The 12239-nt window shown below is 44.2% G+C and overlaps 1 protein-coding gene across 1 annotated transcript in view; it reads left to right on the forward strand.

Moving 5' to 3' along the window:
• VWDE (von Willebrand factor D and EGF domains) overlaps positions 1–12239 on the forward strand; it is a 402281-nt gene that overhangs the window by 193602 nt on the left and 196440 nt on the right. The gene's annotated exons all lie outside the window — the stretch shown is intronic.

Below are 12239 nucleotides of genomic sequence, written 5' to 3' on the forward strand. Positions count from 1 at the left end.
TTCGTCATGCAACTATGTGTGCCTAATGTTGTTATCAGATCATATAGGCCTATTTCCCCAGATGGAAGGCCATCTCCTCCCCACTATTCAGACCTTTAGGGTGTTTAGTTGTAAGGTCTATAATATAACGAGATTCAAGTCTCCTCATCTACGTAGGCGGTCACCACCACGTATATTGGGGGGTACAACATCTAGGCCAAAGTATTGGAGCTTGCTCCGATCTCGATTGTGGGCCTCCGCAAAGTGGCGAGCCACCGGATAAGCCTGGTCCACTTTGTCGATGGCTCTCATATGTTCGAGTATTCTGAGCTTGATCTCCTTAATAGTGCTCCCAATATAGCGTAGGCCACATGGACACTGAAGGCAATAGACGGCATATTGCGTGCTGCAGGTGATGAATTTATTAATATATATTTTCTTGCCAGTCTCAGTTATAGTATAGGAAAGAACTCGTTTACTTCCTGCGCACGCTTTGCAGCGGCCGCAGGGGTAAAAGCCTCTTTGCTCCCGTAAGGTATCACTTCTCGGGGGCACTTTCTATATATATATTTGTTTATTGTAGGGTCCTCACACACCGGTACCCGTGTGGCTTGCTTCATATCATCATCTGACCCTTACTCAGACTGTGTGAATGCGTGGGCTCAACGCGTTTGAAAGCAGAGCTCTTCTAAGTGAAAGTGCAGGGAGTATGAGTGAGGTAAAAATGCCTCTAAATCCTATATTGTTGATTTTTTTTATGTAGGGCCTAGGGCAAGATTAAAAAGCAATGAGATGTCATTTGAATGCAGTGTTTCAGGACATCTAAAAGGTCAACATGTTTCAGTCGTGTCACTGCTCAGGTAGGGTCAATCGGCTTTCCTCAGGACCCAATATAACCCTGCATTTGTCATTACATATCAATTGTTTGTGCATTTAACTACTCAGAAAACATGCACACAAAATACTAACCATACTCAAAGGACCTTTTCCTGGTATGGCCTTGGCTGGAAAGAGAAAGATATATATCACAAAATGTACTCTTTATTAGGTGTCTCATTAGGAGTACAACATCCCTTAAAAATGCAGGGAAAACATTCCATACCTCTGGACCTGTGGAAGGCTGAGAAGGACTTTTGTGCTTCTTTGAAAGAAGGACTGTCACTCTGCAGCCCTGGTGATCTGCTGCCTGAGAAAAATGAATAAACCTGCAACTTGATCCCAGGACTATTAGAGTGACTCTAATGGCTAATTGGCTGGCCTCCTGATCAGAGACGCTGGGGCATAAACAATTCCAACCTTCTTGAAACCAGCACAGGACTCTAAAAGTTATGAGTCTTGCCCCCCCCCAAGTGGTACCAAGCCAGTCCTGGACCCTTGGAAGTGGGCCTGTGGTGCTCTGCCAGCCAAGCTGTGGTCCTGTAAGCAAAACCGATGCAGCGTGATTCATCTCCTTGCAACCACATTGGAACAGCTGCAGCATTACATATTCCCAATGCAGGACAACGCAATGCAGCCAGCAGGCTCCCCAGAACCACTGCTGCACAACGCGTCCTCAACGTAGGCCTACACATCACCAGCCCCTCGTTGGTGGCTTCCTACATGACAATGCAGGAATTGCAGCCACGCAGCTTATTCAGAACCAACGGTGATGATGCTTCTTCAACACAGAACTTCGCACCACAGGCAATCATCAACAGCATGCACAGCAACAATGCAGGACTCGAAAATTTAGGCTTGCAGCTTCTCTGAACCACCGTTGCGCAATGCATCTTCAATGCTGGATCTTTCAAAGCTCTGCAAACCAGAAATTAAAGCACTTTGTTCAGTGGGCCTATCCTGGTTCCTGTGTCCGGCCCAAGCTCCATAGTGGTCAGCCTTAACTTGTGAATTTGTCCCGGTCCAGTGTGACCAGATAACCACAGTTGGTGCTTTGTGGTTTTATCACTTATTTCACCCAAATCTTTAAAAATGACATATGTTCGATTCTCCTGATGGAATTTTTTTATTTTGGTGTCAAATAGTTGATGACATTTTACTCTATTTTTTTTAATTGGTGTGATATTTTTCTTGTGTGGTGTTTTCACTTTATTACTATTTGAAGTACTGCATAAATACTTTTACTTTACACATTGCCTTTAAGTTAATCCTGACTTCTTTGTGTGCCAAACTACCATAGGGTTTAGCACCGGTTAATATGGGGTTTACTTGGGTTTCACCCTGACAGTAATTGTGGTTGTTGCTCTTTCAACAAGCCCTATGTGCTTTAATAAAAATGTTAAATTGGCATTTTGTTTAGTATGCCTTCATGTGAACCCCAGTGTGAAGGCATGTTCATAATTCCACCTTCTTCCCCATTCTTCAAATCTACTAACACCCTAGCTCAATGAAAATACTACACAGTGCAAAATCACATTGAATCCCTTTGCTCCGCAGTATGCTGTGGATGTAGTAGCCTAGTATAAAGATATCACTACAAAATATGACATAGTTGTCTCGACTTCACATAGCAATTATAAACATCCATTAATGTGTTGTGCTGATTTCCTTTAAGTGAAAAAGGTCATTCCCCACTACATTCACTGCTTCCATTTATAGTTGAATACATTTGTTTATAATTACTGCACATGATAAAACAGCATTGCATACTTGGTGTCCAGTTACACTCCCCACCCACAAACACATATCTCTAAATATATATCTTTTTTATATGCAGAGATCTCCACCCTGACTGCAGAGTCTCCACAGTTGTAAAACCACTATTAGTAAAAAGAAACTAGTTGCTTGTGAATACCAAAAACATAGTAAACTTGCACAAAAGTGTATGTTTACCTTTGTGAATCAGGCCTGCAACAACTCCATGCTGTATTTGAATATAGTGTTATTGCTGATGTCATCACTAATGTAATTTGCGATGTCACCAGTGATGTCATCAATAATGTAATTTAACATGTCATTAGTGATATAATATGTGAGGTCATAAGTAGTGTATGGTGAGGTTTCAAGTTATACTTACTAATTGCTCCGTAAAGTGCAACTGGTTAATTAAAAAGGTTGGTTTTTTTCAGTGAATTTTAATGTTTTTTTTTAACTTAAGCTAAGTTCATCTTAGCATACCTAACTATAATTTTAATTAATACAACTCTATTCACAAATTAAACCAAAGGTTACTCGTCATTTATGGTTAGAAAAACGTTATTTAGGTTTGGTATACAAATGCAAAGTAAGCTCCAGAAGCATTAGAAATTCTACAGTTATACTTATCTCTTAATTTTATGATTTATGCACCACTAACGCATGTATTTCTTCATTATTTGTACCAAACACACCTTAAACTACACAAGTATAGCACATTTATAACTTATAGTTAATCTTTTGACATCATAATTCAAGTTCCGCTTTGATATTACTATGTCATACATACAACTCACATTTATACTTACGCACAACCTTTTAATTAATATCACTCGCACACGTCAGTACATAGTCTTGTCACCTAATTCCCCACACTGTATTAACTATAATTTGTCACTGTACCATGCACTGTGTTCAGGGGAATAATATCATTTCTGATGTCATAAGTGTTTTATTTACTGCAATAATTTCAAATGTTGTAACTTGGGTAATATCCAAGGGTATAGGAAGTACATTGGGGAGGGGTAAGTTATAATTAATGTACTGTGGCGAGTGTATGGACCTAGATTCCTAGCTACATAACATTTTGGACTTCTGGGCAGTCAGAGACAGCTAGCCATTCTCTGACTTGCGTGTGGTAGCCAGTTAGAAAACATGTACATATATATTGACTTATTATGTAAGTCCATGGTAATTATTCACAGGGGCTGTGCAACTGGCATACATGCCAAACACCCAGTGGTAGTGCAGCGGTGCTTTTCATCAACAACTTAAAAATATATATATAAATATCTTTTAACACTGCAGGAAACCTCAATTTTAAAATGCTGGTTTAATATTTTTTATTTTTTATTAATAAATCTGGCTAAATCAACAAGAAATATGTCTATAAGTCTTCAAGTTGGAAAATGTCCAGATTTAACATTATTGAATTTGTTCTAGAGTGCATAATTCAAAGACTCTGTTAAAACAGAAGTTGTAACTTTTTACATCTGAATAGCTGAAAAGTCTATATAAAGCACATTTCCACAGGTCTGCCTAGAACACAATAAAATCATAATGCTTGCGACGTTTAACTAACTAATGAAATCTGATGTTTTTGTCGAGCTTTGACTTTTTAAGAGAAATGTCAAAATGTATTTTTAGAACTATTGTTAACACCATTCTAATCAGTGGGGTTGTTTGTTCAGGCTTCCTGTTGGGAATTTAAATTAGCTTCTGACTTCAAAGGAGAGGTGTATGAGGCATGATCTCCCAGGCCAATTAATTGTGTTCCAGACAGTATGGGTTTCTGTAACACAGTGCTTCTCACTGAAAGCCTACTATCAACCAGGACAAGGGGCAATGATGAAAGAGCACACAACAAAAGAATAATGACTGATCAGCACTGCCCTGTGTTTGGCAACAACTTGGTAAAAGAGTATATTTGCCAAGTCAACCCTTCAAAGAAAGGCATTGTCATACTTAGCCCATCATCAAAAGGAGAATACTGTAGAGAGTTCTTATGAAACTAGGGACCACCGCAAGCATAGTGATTGCCTTGCATCTCCGAAGGATTTTGAAATCTGAAAATGTTTCTAAGCCAAAAGGTAAAATTGTTGACCTGGACATATTTGACCACTCATCAACCTTTCCTTGCTTCACCGGGTTACCCACAAAAGGGACTTGCGTCTGAATTTAGCACACCTCATAATATGGTACCTTCCTCCAAGAACAACATAAGAGATAGAAAGCCAGGAGGTATGAAACTTTAACTCAGTTTATTGTAAATTTTTACCACGAAATACTGCAAATTGCATCTTACACATAAACATGCCATTTAATCACAAATGCCACATATTTACACACAGTGGCGGAAGGGGCATAATTTTGCCTAAGACGCGCAATTTCCTAAACTACACATATGCAGCATAATTAAATTTTCATCCAGGTCTGGTTTGAATCTAGACGTCTGCTTGTAACAGCGAAGAATAGCAAGAGGGACTCTGCCTTTGTGGAGGAGGACAGTGACGTTATGGACTTCTGTTCTCTTTTGAATGTCTGCTTCTAAGATCTATTTTTAGTGACCGGATAAACGGTTCTTGAATCCAATAAGGGCAAAGGGAATTTTGGACCTACCCTGATTTGCTTACTTCTGTGGACTACTTTAGCCAGGTCTGGAAAGAAAGTGAAGTACCAAGGAACAGAAGACACCAAACAGACAGAGAAAATCAATAGGACCCAAAGGAACTCACATTTTGGATTGGACTTCCAGAGCAGCGGGATAAGGTGCAAGAACTACCCAAAAATACAACTTCACTGGTCACTGTCTCAATCTTTTTGTAATACTTGTTCCTCAAAGTTGTATGCTTTCACAGGCCTATGAAAAGGAGGCATTCAACGTCATGAAGCCCTGTTTAGCTACAGCATCTAGGCTTGTATCTCTGACGGATTTTGAGCTTTGAAAAGTCTGAAGGTAAAACCGAAGCAAGCTACAACACTCACCCAACCCTTCCTTGCTTCACCGTATTAACCACAAAAAGGTCTTAGATTCTGACTTATCATATCTTATAAGATGTAAATGACTTTTAGGTTTTCAATAATTGTTTCTGTAAGTTTTTTTTATTTTTATTTCTGATCCCCTTAACTGATTTTTATCATTTTAGTAAAATTTCAATACTTAAATTTTAATTAAATGTACCTAAATTTCTTTGAGTTTGACCTGATTCATATCTACGCTTTACTATTGTCTTCATGCTTCTAAAGCCAACATATGCATTTTCTGTTAAGGAAGCTTGATCCCTTGTGTGATGCTAATATAGGTAATCCCCAGATTCCTCCCAGAAACGTGATTTTACAAGAGTGTTGCACCATTCCAAGCTGTTAACGTCTAATGAGCATATTTTGAGCAAGCCTAGAAACACTGAATCATTTAGCACCAAGTGCTAGGCAGGAGCCTACTGGGAACACCCCTTGTTTCAATTGGTACATTACTTAGGCTCCCTCTAGTTCGGACCTTTCATGCCAGATATCTGATCTGTGGTGGCCACTGAGCACCAATTTAACATCCTTGCATAAAGAGTCGTAATAAGTAAAGGCAATGAATTTTCAGTTAAAAAAAAATCATCTCATATGGCCAATTTCATGCAACTTATCCACTCTTGGAAAAAAGCAGCAATACAAAACCACAGGTTTTCCTCAGTGAGGAATTTTCATGATAAAATCAGCACTTAGACCAGCACTGGAAAAATACTTCTTGCATGTGCCAAGACAGTCCAAGGATATCATGCTTTTGAGGGATACCACTAACATTAACTCCTTAGACTCTGGGCTATTGTTGCAAGGTGGAATATTATATGGTATGGCTGGGAGGCTTTACCATGCAATATACTCACAATACACAGAGATAATCCTATGATTCAACAACAATAATCCTTAGCTTAGACCTGGTACTGTGGCAAAGAGCAGTCGGGCATTACTGGAGGAACATGTGTAAAGTATTTTACAGAACCATTTTGGTGCATACGTACTGAGACGGCTCTAAAGAAATTGTACACCAATTCATAAAAATAAAGCTTATTTGTATTTACATTTAGAGACCAAAACAAACTTTGTATCATACATATAACCGGAATTATGAATTTCCTAAACATTAGAAAATAAATGCATTAAATACTTCAAACATTTAGCATTGTGGTCAATGGGAAATGCTGCTAGTGACAAATGGTCACTTAGGGGTGGAGGTACTTTTTACCTTCCCGAGGTAGAGGCCTTTTGGGGGCCCACAACCTGGTTTTCACAGTCAACTTACTTGTACTCTGTTCGGGAACCCCGAGTGTAAAGGGAACTTCTGAACTGTCATTGGGTTTATTTCGGGGCTTTTAACATTGCAGTCAATGGGGAAAAAAACTCTTGTGACAAATGGCAACTTCTCCATTAAATTACTTCTCACCCTTACAGGGTAGAGGTCTTTTGGGTCTCAGGACCAAGGTTCAGCAGCCAGTTCACTTTTACCTTGCTCGAGGAGTCTGGGCGCAGAGGTAACTTCGAACTGTCATTCACTGAGAACTGGCGCCACAGGAGCTGGCAATCGGTCACTTGATGGTTGAATTGTGGTCTCCCCTTGCAGACTAGAGGTTTTTGGGGTCCCAGGACCCAGGCTCAACAGCTGCATTCCTTCTACCTTACTTGGTAACTCTGGGTGAAGCAGAGAGAGAGGTTGCGCTAAAGATGCTTTTACTACAATGTCGACCTCACGGGTTTGAGGATGCAGAAACACAGGAGTGGGGTCATTGCCGATGTCTGGTGCAGGTGGAGTGAAGTGCCCTCTTGCTGTAGATGTCACTTAAGGGGTCAGTCCAGGGGCTCCCAAGGGAGGACAGGAGGCCACCACAGGGGCTACATTTGGGTGTTCATTCAGGTGCCAGGCCCCACTGTTTGAGCCCAAATGCCAAATAGAAGACTGGATCCAATAAGTATCATCTATGATGGGTGCTGCCTGCAGCCGCAGAGCCCTTGGTAGGCAAAGGCAGGGTTGATACCTCATCGTTTCCCCCGGATTGGTGGAGCACCCTGTGTAGAGTTCATAGGGTGCAGCTGAATCGACCAAAACCCAACCTGTCCGGAAGAGGGTGACCCCTAGTGTTTCTCCAGCCTGCTGTGGGTTAGGAATAGCAGGGGTCCCCACGCTTAGCTCTGCGATAGTACCCAGGGTCACACTCAGTCTTTAGGGCCTCAATGCTTTACCCAGAGGCCTTGTGTGCATATGGGCCCAGGCTCATCAGAGATCTTAAACAGTGCCCCGTGCAGGTGGTTCAAAGCAGGTGCTGGTGGGGAGGACAAAAACAGGCAATGGGGCTCTTCCGATGTGGTGTCTGGTGGGTGGGGGCGAGAAGAGCACTGTTTCACCCATCAGGCACACCTGATTTCATGCCCAGGGGGTGCCCCACAGCAGGCCGGCTCGAGAGAGACGTGGTGGGCCCACAAACCATGTCTCTTTGGCGCGAAGAGAGTCACCCCGGAGCTCCCATTCGGGCCAACAAAGTTGGACAAGCTGTCAGAATCAGCCAAAGCACCCTTCCTCCCCCGCCATCCAAGGGCCTCCAGCCAGGGCAGCCCAGAACATTGGGCAGGGGCGAGGGCAGGCAATTCCAGCAAAGCCTCAGCAGTGCAAGTGGATTTCATACCATTGCCATCCGTGCAGAGTCATTCTGCTGGCATTCAAGTTAGTCACGGCACTTACACAGGTTGCACCGGGGCTCAGATAAGGGATTATGATTGGCAAGTGTGTCGCAGCCCGCACTACAGGCAAGTGGCAGTCCCCATGTGCCAAGCCTCCCTGCACAGGGGGCTAGGGGCACAGATCACCACCCACTCAGTGGGGCTCCACCAATGCGAACTGGTGCACCCTTGTCCTTCAGGGACCCCAAGTCATGTCACTGCCCTGAAGCGGAGCCAGAGTGTGAGGGCAGGGTACGTCCCACTCCCAGCATTCCTATGTTACGGTTTCTCCTCGGGCATACTCACCTCTCTCAGGGCTGTCTCTAGGGCGTTGCGATCGGTACCACGGCGCCTTGCGCTGGCTTGGGTGGGGCCGTCATTTTTGCAAAGATATTAACATTTTAAAAGCACCTGCTGCTGCCCATCCTCCAACAATTATCAGGCATCAATTACAATGTCAAGATAGCTCCTGTGATTAATTGTCTTCCTGGAAAGAGACCGGAAGTTTTGACTCGTCCTAAGGTAGTGGAGAGGGTTAATGTGCCTGCTGCTAAGAACGTGTACCATGCAGAAATGAGAGACCCCTTTTACCAAGCATGGGGAATAGGGTGCCACAAACAGGTAGAAATAAAGGTTCCCTTGGTGGAGAATTTGTATAGATACTGGGTCTCAAAGTTCCCAGCAAAGGAAAGACAATGTCAGCCCATATGTTAGGTCATACACAGTTCTGAATGTAACCATGCCACATGTAAAGTATATATTGAAAAATATTTTTATTAAAAATCGATAATGTTTGCAATTAAAAAACACAATAGAAGTCACAATCACATTAAAATCAAATTAACATACCATAAAAACATATATTGTACATATACACGAAAAAGACCATGTTTCACTAAGGAGATAAATGTAAAGACAGTATACTTGATTCCAATCCTATGGCGAAAAGAAAGGAAAAGACCCTGTGCCTAAAATTTGGAGGTACCTCCAATCAGCCAGTGCTTACCTGTAGACTGACTAGTGCAGTAGTAGCATAACATAACGTGTATTTGTAAAGCGCACGTTCACCTCCAAAGGGGCCTCCTGGCACTGAATAACTGATGTTTATTGTTACCCAACTCAATGGTACTCATTTTATCGGCCTCGGAAAGGATGAAAGGCTGAATGGACTTGCCGGGAATTGAACCTGTGAATGAGGTCTAAAACAGCCCCCTTAATAAATTGTTGATGCTGAATGCAAGTATCATGGTTGCTTTTTAAAAGTAAATTTTAGACAAACTTACCTTGTTTTCCTCGCTCTTGACCCCGGTCCGCCCCGGCTGTGTGCCGTTTGAGCGGAGGGTCAGTCTATGAGCGTCACTTCCGGCCAGGTCCTGCACCACTTCCGCCCTGCCTCCCCACCGTGCAGGTCAGCGGTCTAGTGGTTAACGGCAATTAGAGATATATGGCGACCTGGACCAAGCGCAGCGGACGAGCGCAGCGGGAGCGCCGACTTCGCGCCAAAGTCGCGCACAAGTCAAGCCCGTCTGCGCCCGTCCGCGGCCGACCGGGCCCAGGGCCCCGTCGTAATGCCCAACTATTGACATACTCTGTTGGGGAGCTTACTACTCTGCAGGGCCACTGGCCGCTATCAGAGTCAGTCCGCTGCCACATCGCCTCACTAGGCCTTACTCCCTCTCCCTTGACTCCCTTGTTCTCCCCCCCTGTATGCTTGCTACCGTCCCCTTCTTTGCCTGGCCCCCCTCCTCCCACCACTCCTTTATCCATTATTTTGCTCAACACCAGGTCAGCGGTCAAACACCATCACGAGCTGTTCGTCCTGCTTGACTCTGAAAAGCCCGACTTACTGCTCTTGACCGAAACCTGGTTTTGTGACTCCTCCTTACCTGCTCTCTTGGCTGCCCTTCCCCCCTCCTATGTCGCCTTACGCGCCGACCGCCCAGCGGGTAGGACTGGTGGCGGCGTAGCTTTAATTGCCCGCTCAAATTATAATGTTCAAATTTTACCATCCCCTCCCATCTTTTCCACTGAATACCTTGTGGCCCGCTCTTTCTCTTTTTCTCCTCCAATTACCTGTCTTCTAATGTATCGCCCACCCCAGCCTTCTTCTTTGTTTCTGCCAGCATTTCAAGACCTACTGGCCAACTTGGTGGTTAATTATGCCTCTGTCCTGGTGTCAGGTGATTTCAACTACTGGCCCTCGGACCCTCTAGAGTGCACCTCCTCTAAACAATTCACCGAATCCCTCCAGTCCTTGAATTTTGTCCCTCATGTATTTGTCCCCACACACTCCCATGGTCACACCTTAGACCAGGTTTGGTCCCTCAACCTCTCTGTTTCCCCTGTGTGTGTATTCCCTTGCTCTTGGTCTGATCATGACCTTATTTCCTTTTCTCTCGTCCTCAACCCCGTCATCAAGGTTCCACACGCCAAAAACACCTGGGCGCGGAATTGGAACCGGGTTGATTTCCCCACACTGACCTCCCTGCTTATGAATTCCTCTCCCAATCTCTCAGGTCTATCTTCCAATTTACAAGCCACTGCTATTAACACCTGGCTTGCTGGAAGCTGCGACTCGGTCGCTACACTACGCCGCATTTCTACTCGACGGCTCAAGGACTCTAATAGGTGGTTCAGTGACGACTTAAAGGAACAAAAATTGGCCGTACGACAAGCCGAGAGGCAGTGGAGAAGAAACTACTGTCCCCTATTGAAAAACCAATATTCTTCGTTGCTAACAGAGTACAAAAAAGCCATTTTAGCCACCAAAACTATGTATTTCTCTACAAAAATTCATTCAGCTGAAAATAAACCCAGGGAGATTTTCACCATAGTTAACGATTTAGCCTACTCGGACAGGGGCTTACCCCAATCTCCTCCTACTCAGGCCCTGTGTGACCAACTAAATTTCTATTTTCTGGACAAGATTGCAACTATCAAGGCAAATATCCCCCCTCCCTCTTCTAATTTTGTTGACCCTCTCCCCCCTACTGTTCAGTCCCGTCTCACCTCAATTCCTCCCCTCACCAAAGAAATATTTTTAGAGATGCTGCCTAAAGTCAAATCTGGCTCTCCGGCAGACATCTGTCCGGCACGAATTCTACAACAGATTTACTCTGCCTGCCCCCAGCCCCCAATCACTTTCCTCAATAGCTCTCTTACCCAGGGAGTTGTGATCCCCGCACTTAAATCAGCTACAATAGTGCCCATTTTAAAGAAGCCCGGCGCTGACCCGTCCACTCCAGCCAATTACCGCCCCATTTCCCTACTGCCCTACTTGGGGAAGGTGCTTGAGCGCCATGTCACCTCGGTACTCAGCACCCATGTAGAGGTAAATGGAGGCTTGGCGTCTCGTCAGGCCGGCTTCCGCCCTAGGCACTCTACCGAATCCGTTGTGGTGTCGGTCCTGGACAATCTCACGGAAGGCATGGACCGGAATAAACATCAGGCGCTGGTGCTCCTCGATCTCTCCGCCGCTTTTGACACGGTGGACCATACCATCTTACTTTCACGTGTCTGAGCAGCGGGAATCGAGGGCTCAGCCCTGGTCTGGCTATCGTCCTTCCTGAGGGACCGCACCCAGGCGGTTCGGTTGGGGGATTTCACGACTGCCCCACTCCACGTCACTTGTGGTGTTCCCCAGGGTTCCTCACTTTCTCCTTTACTCTTCAACCTATACATTTCTCCTTTAATCTTTGCTCTCCAGCAGCTGGAGGTCACCGTATATAACTATGCGGATGACCTCCAGCTCATTTTCAGTCTCTCCTCTTCTCCCCACTCTATTTCTAATTTCCAGTCTATTATGATTTTTATCAGGGACTGGATGAACCACAACCATCTCAAATTGAACCCGGACAAAACCGAGTTGGTTCTCACAGGTGGATCTTCCAGTCCCTGGAACTCTCTTTTTTGGCCCCCTTCGTTTGGTC

Source organism: Lissotriton helveticus, chromosome 10 (genome assembly GCF_964261635.1).
Source record: "Lissotriton helveticus chromosome 10, aLisHel1.1, whole genome shotgun sequence".
Classification (NCBI taxonomy): Eukaryota; Metazoa; Chordata; class Amphibia; order Caudata; family Salamandridae; genus Lissotriton; species Lissotriton helveticus.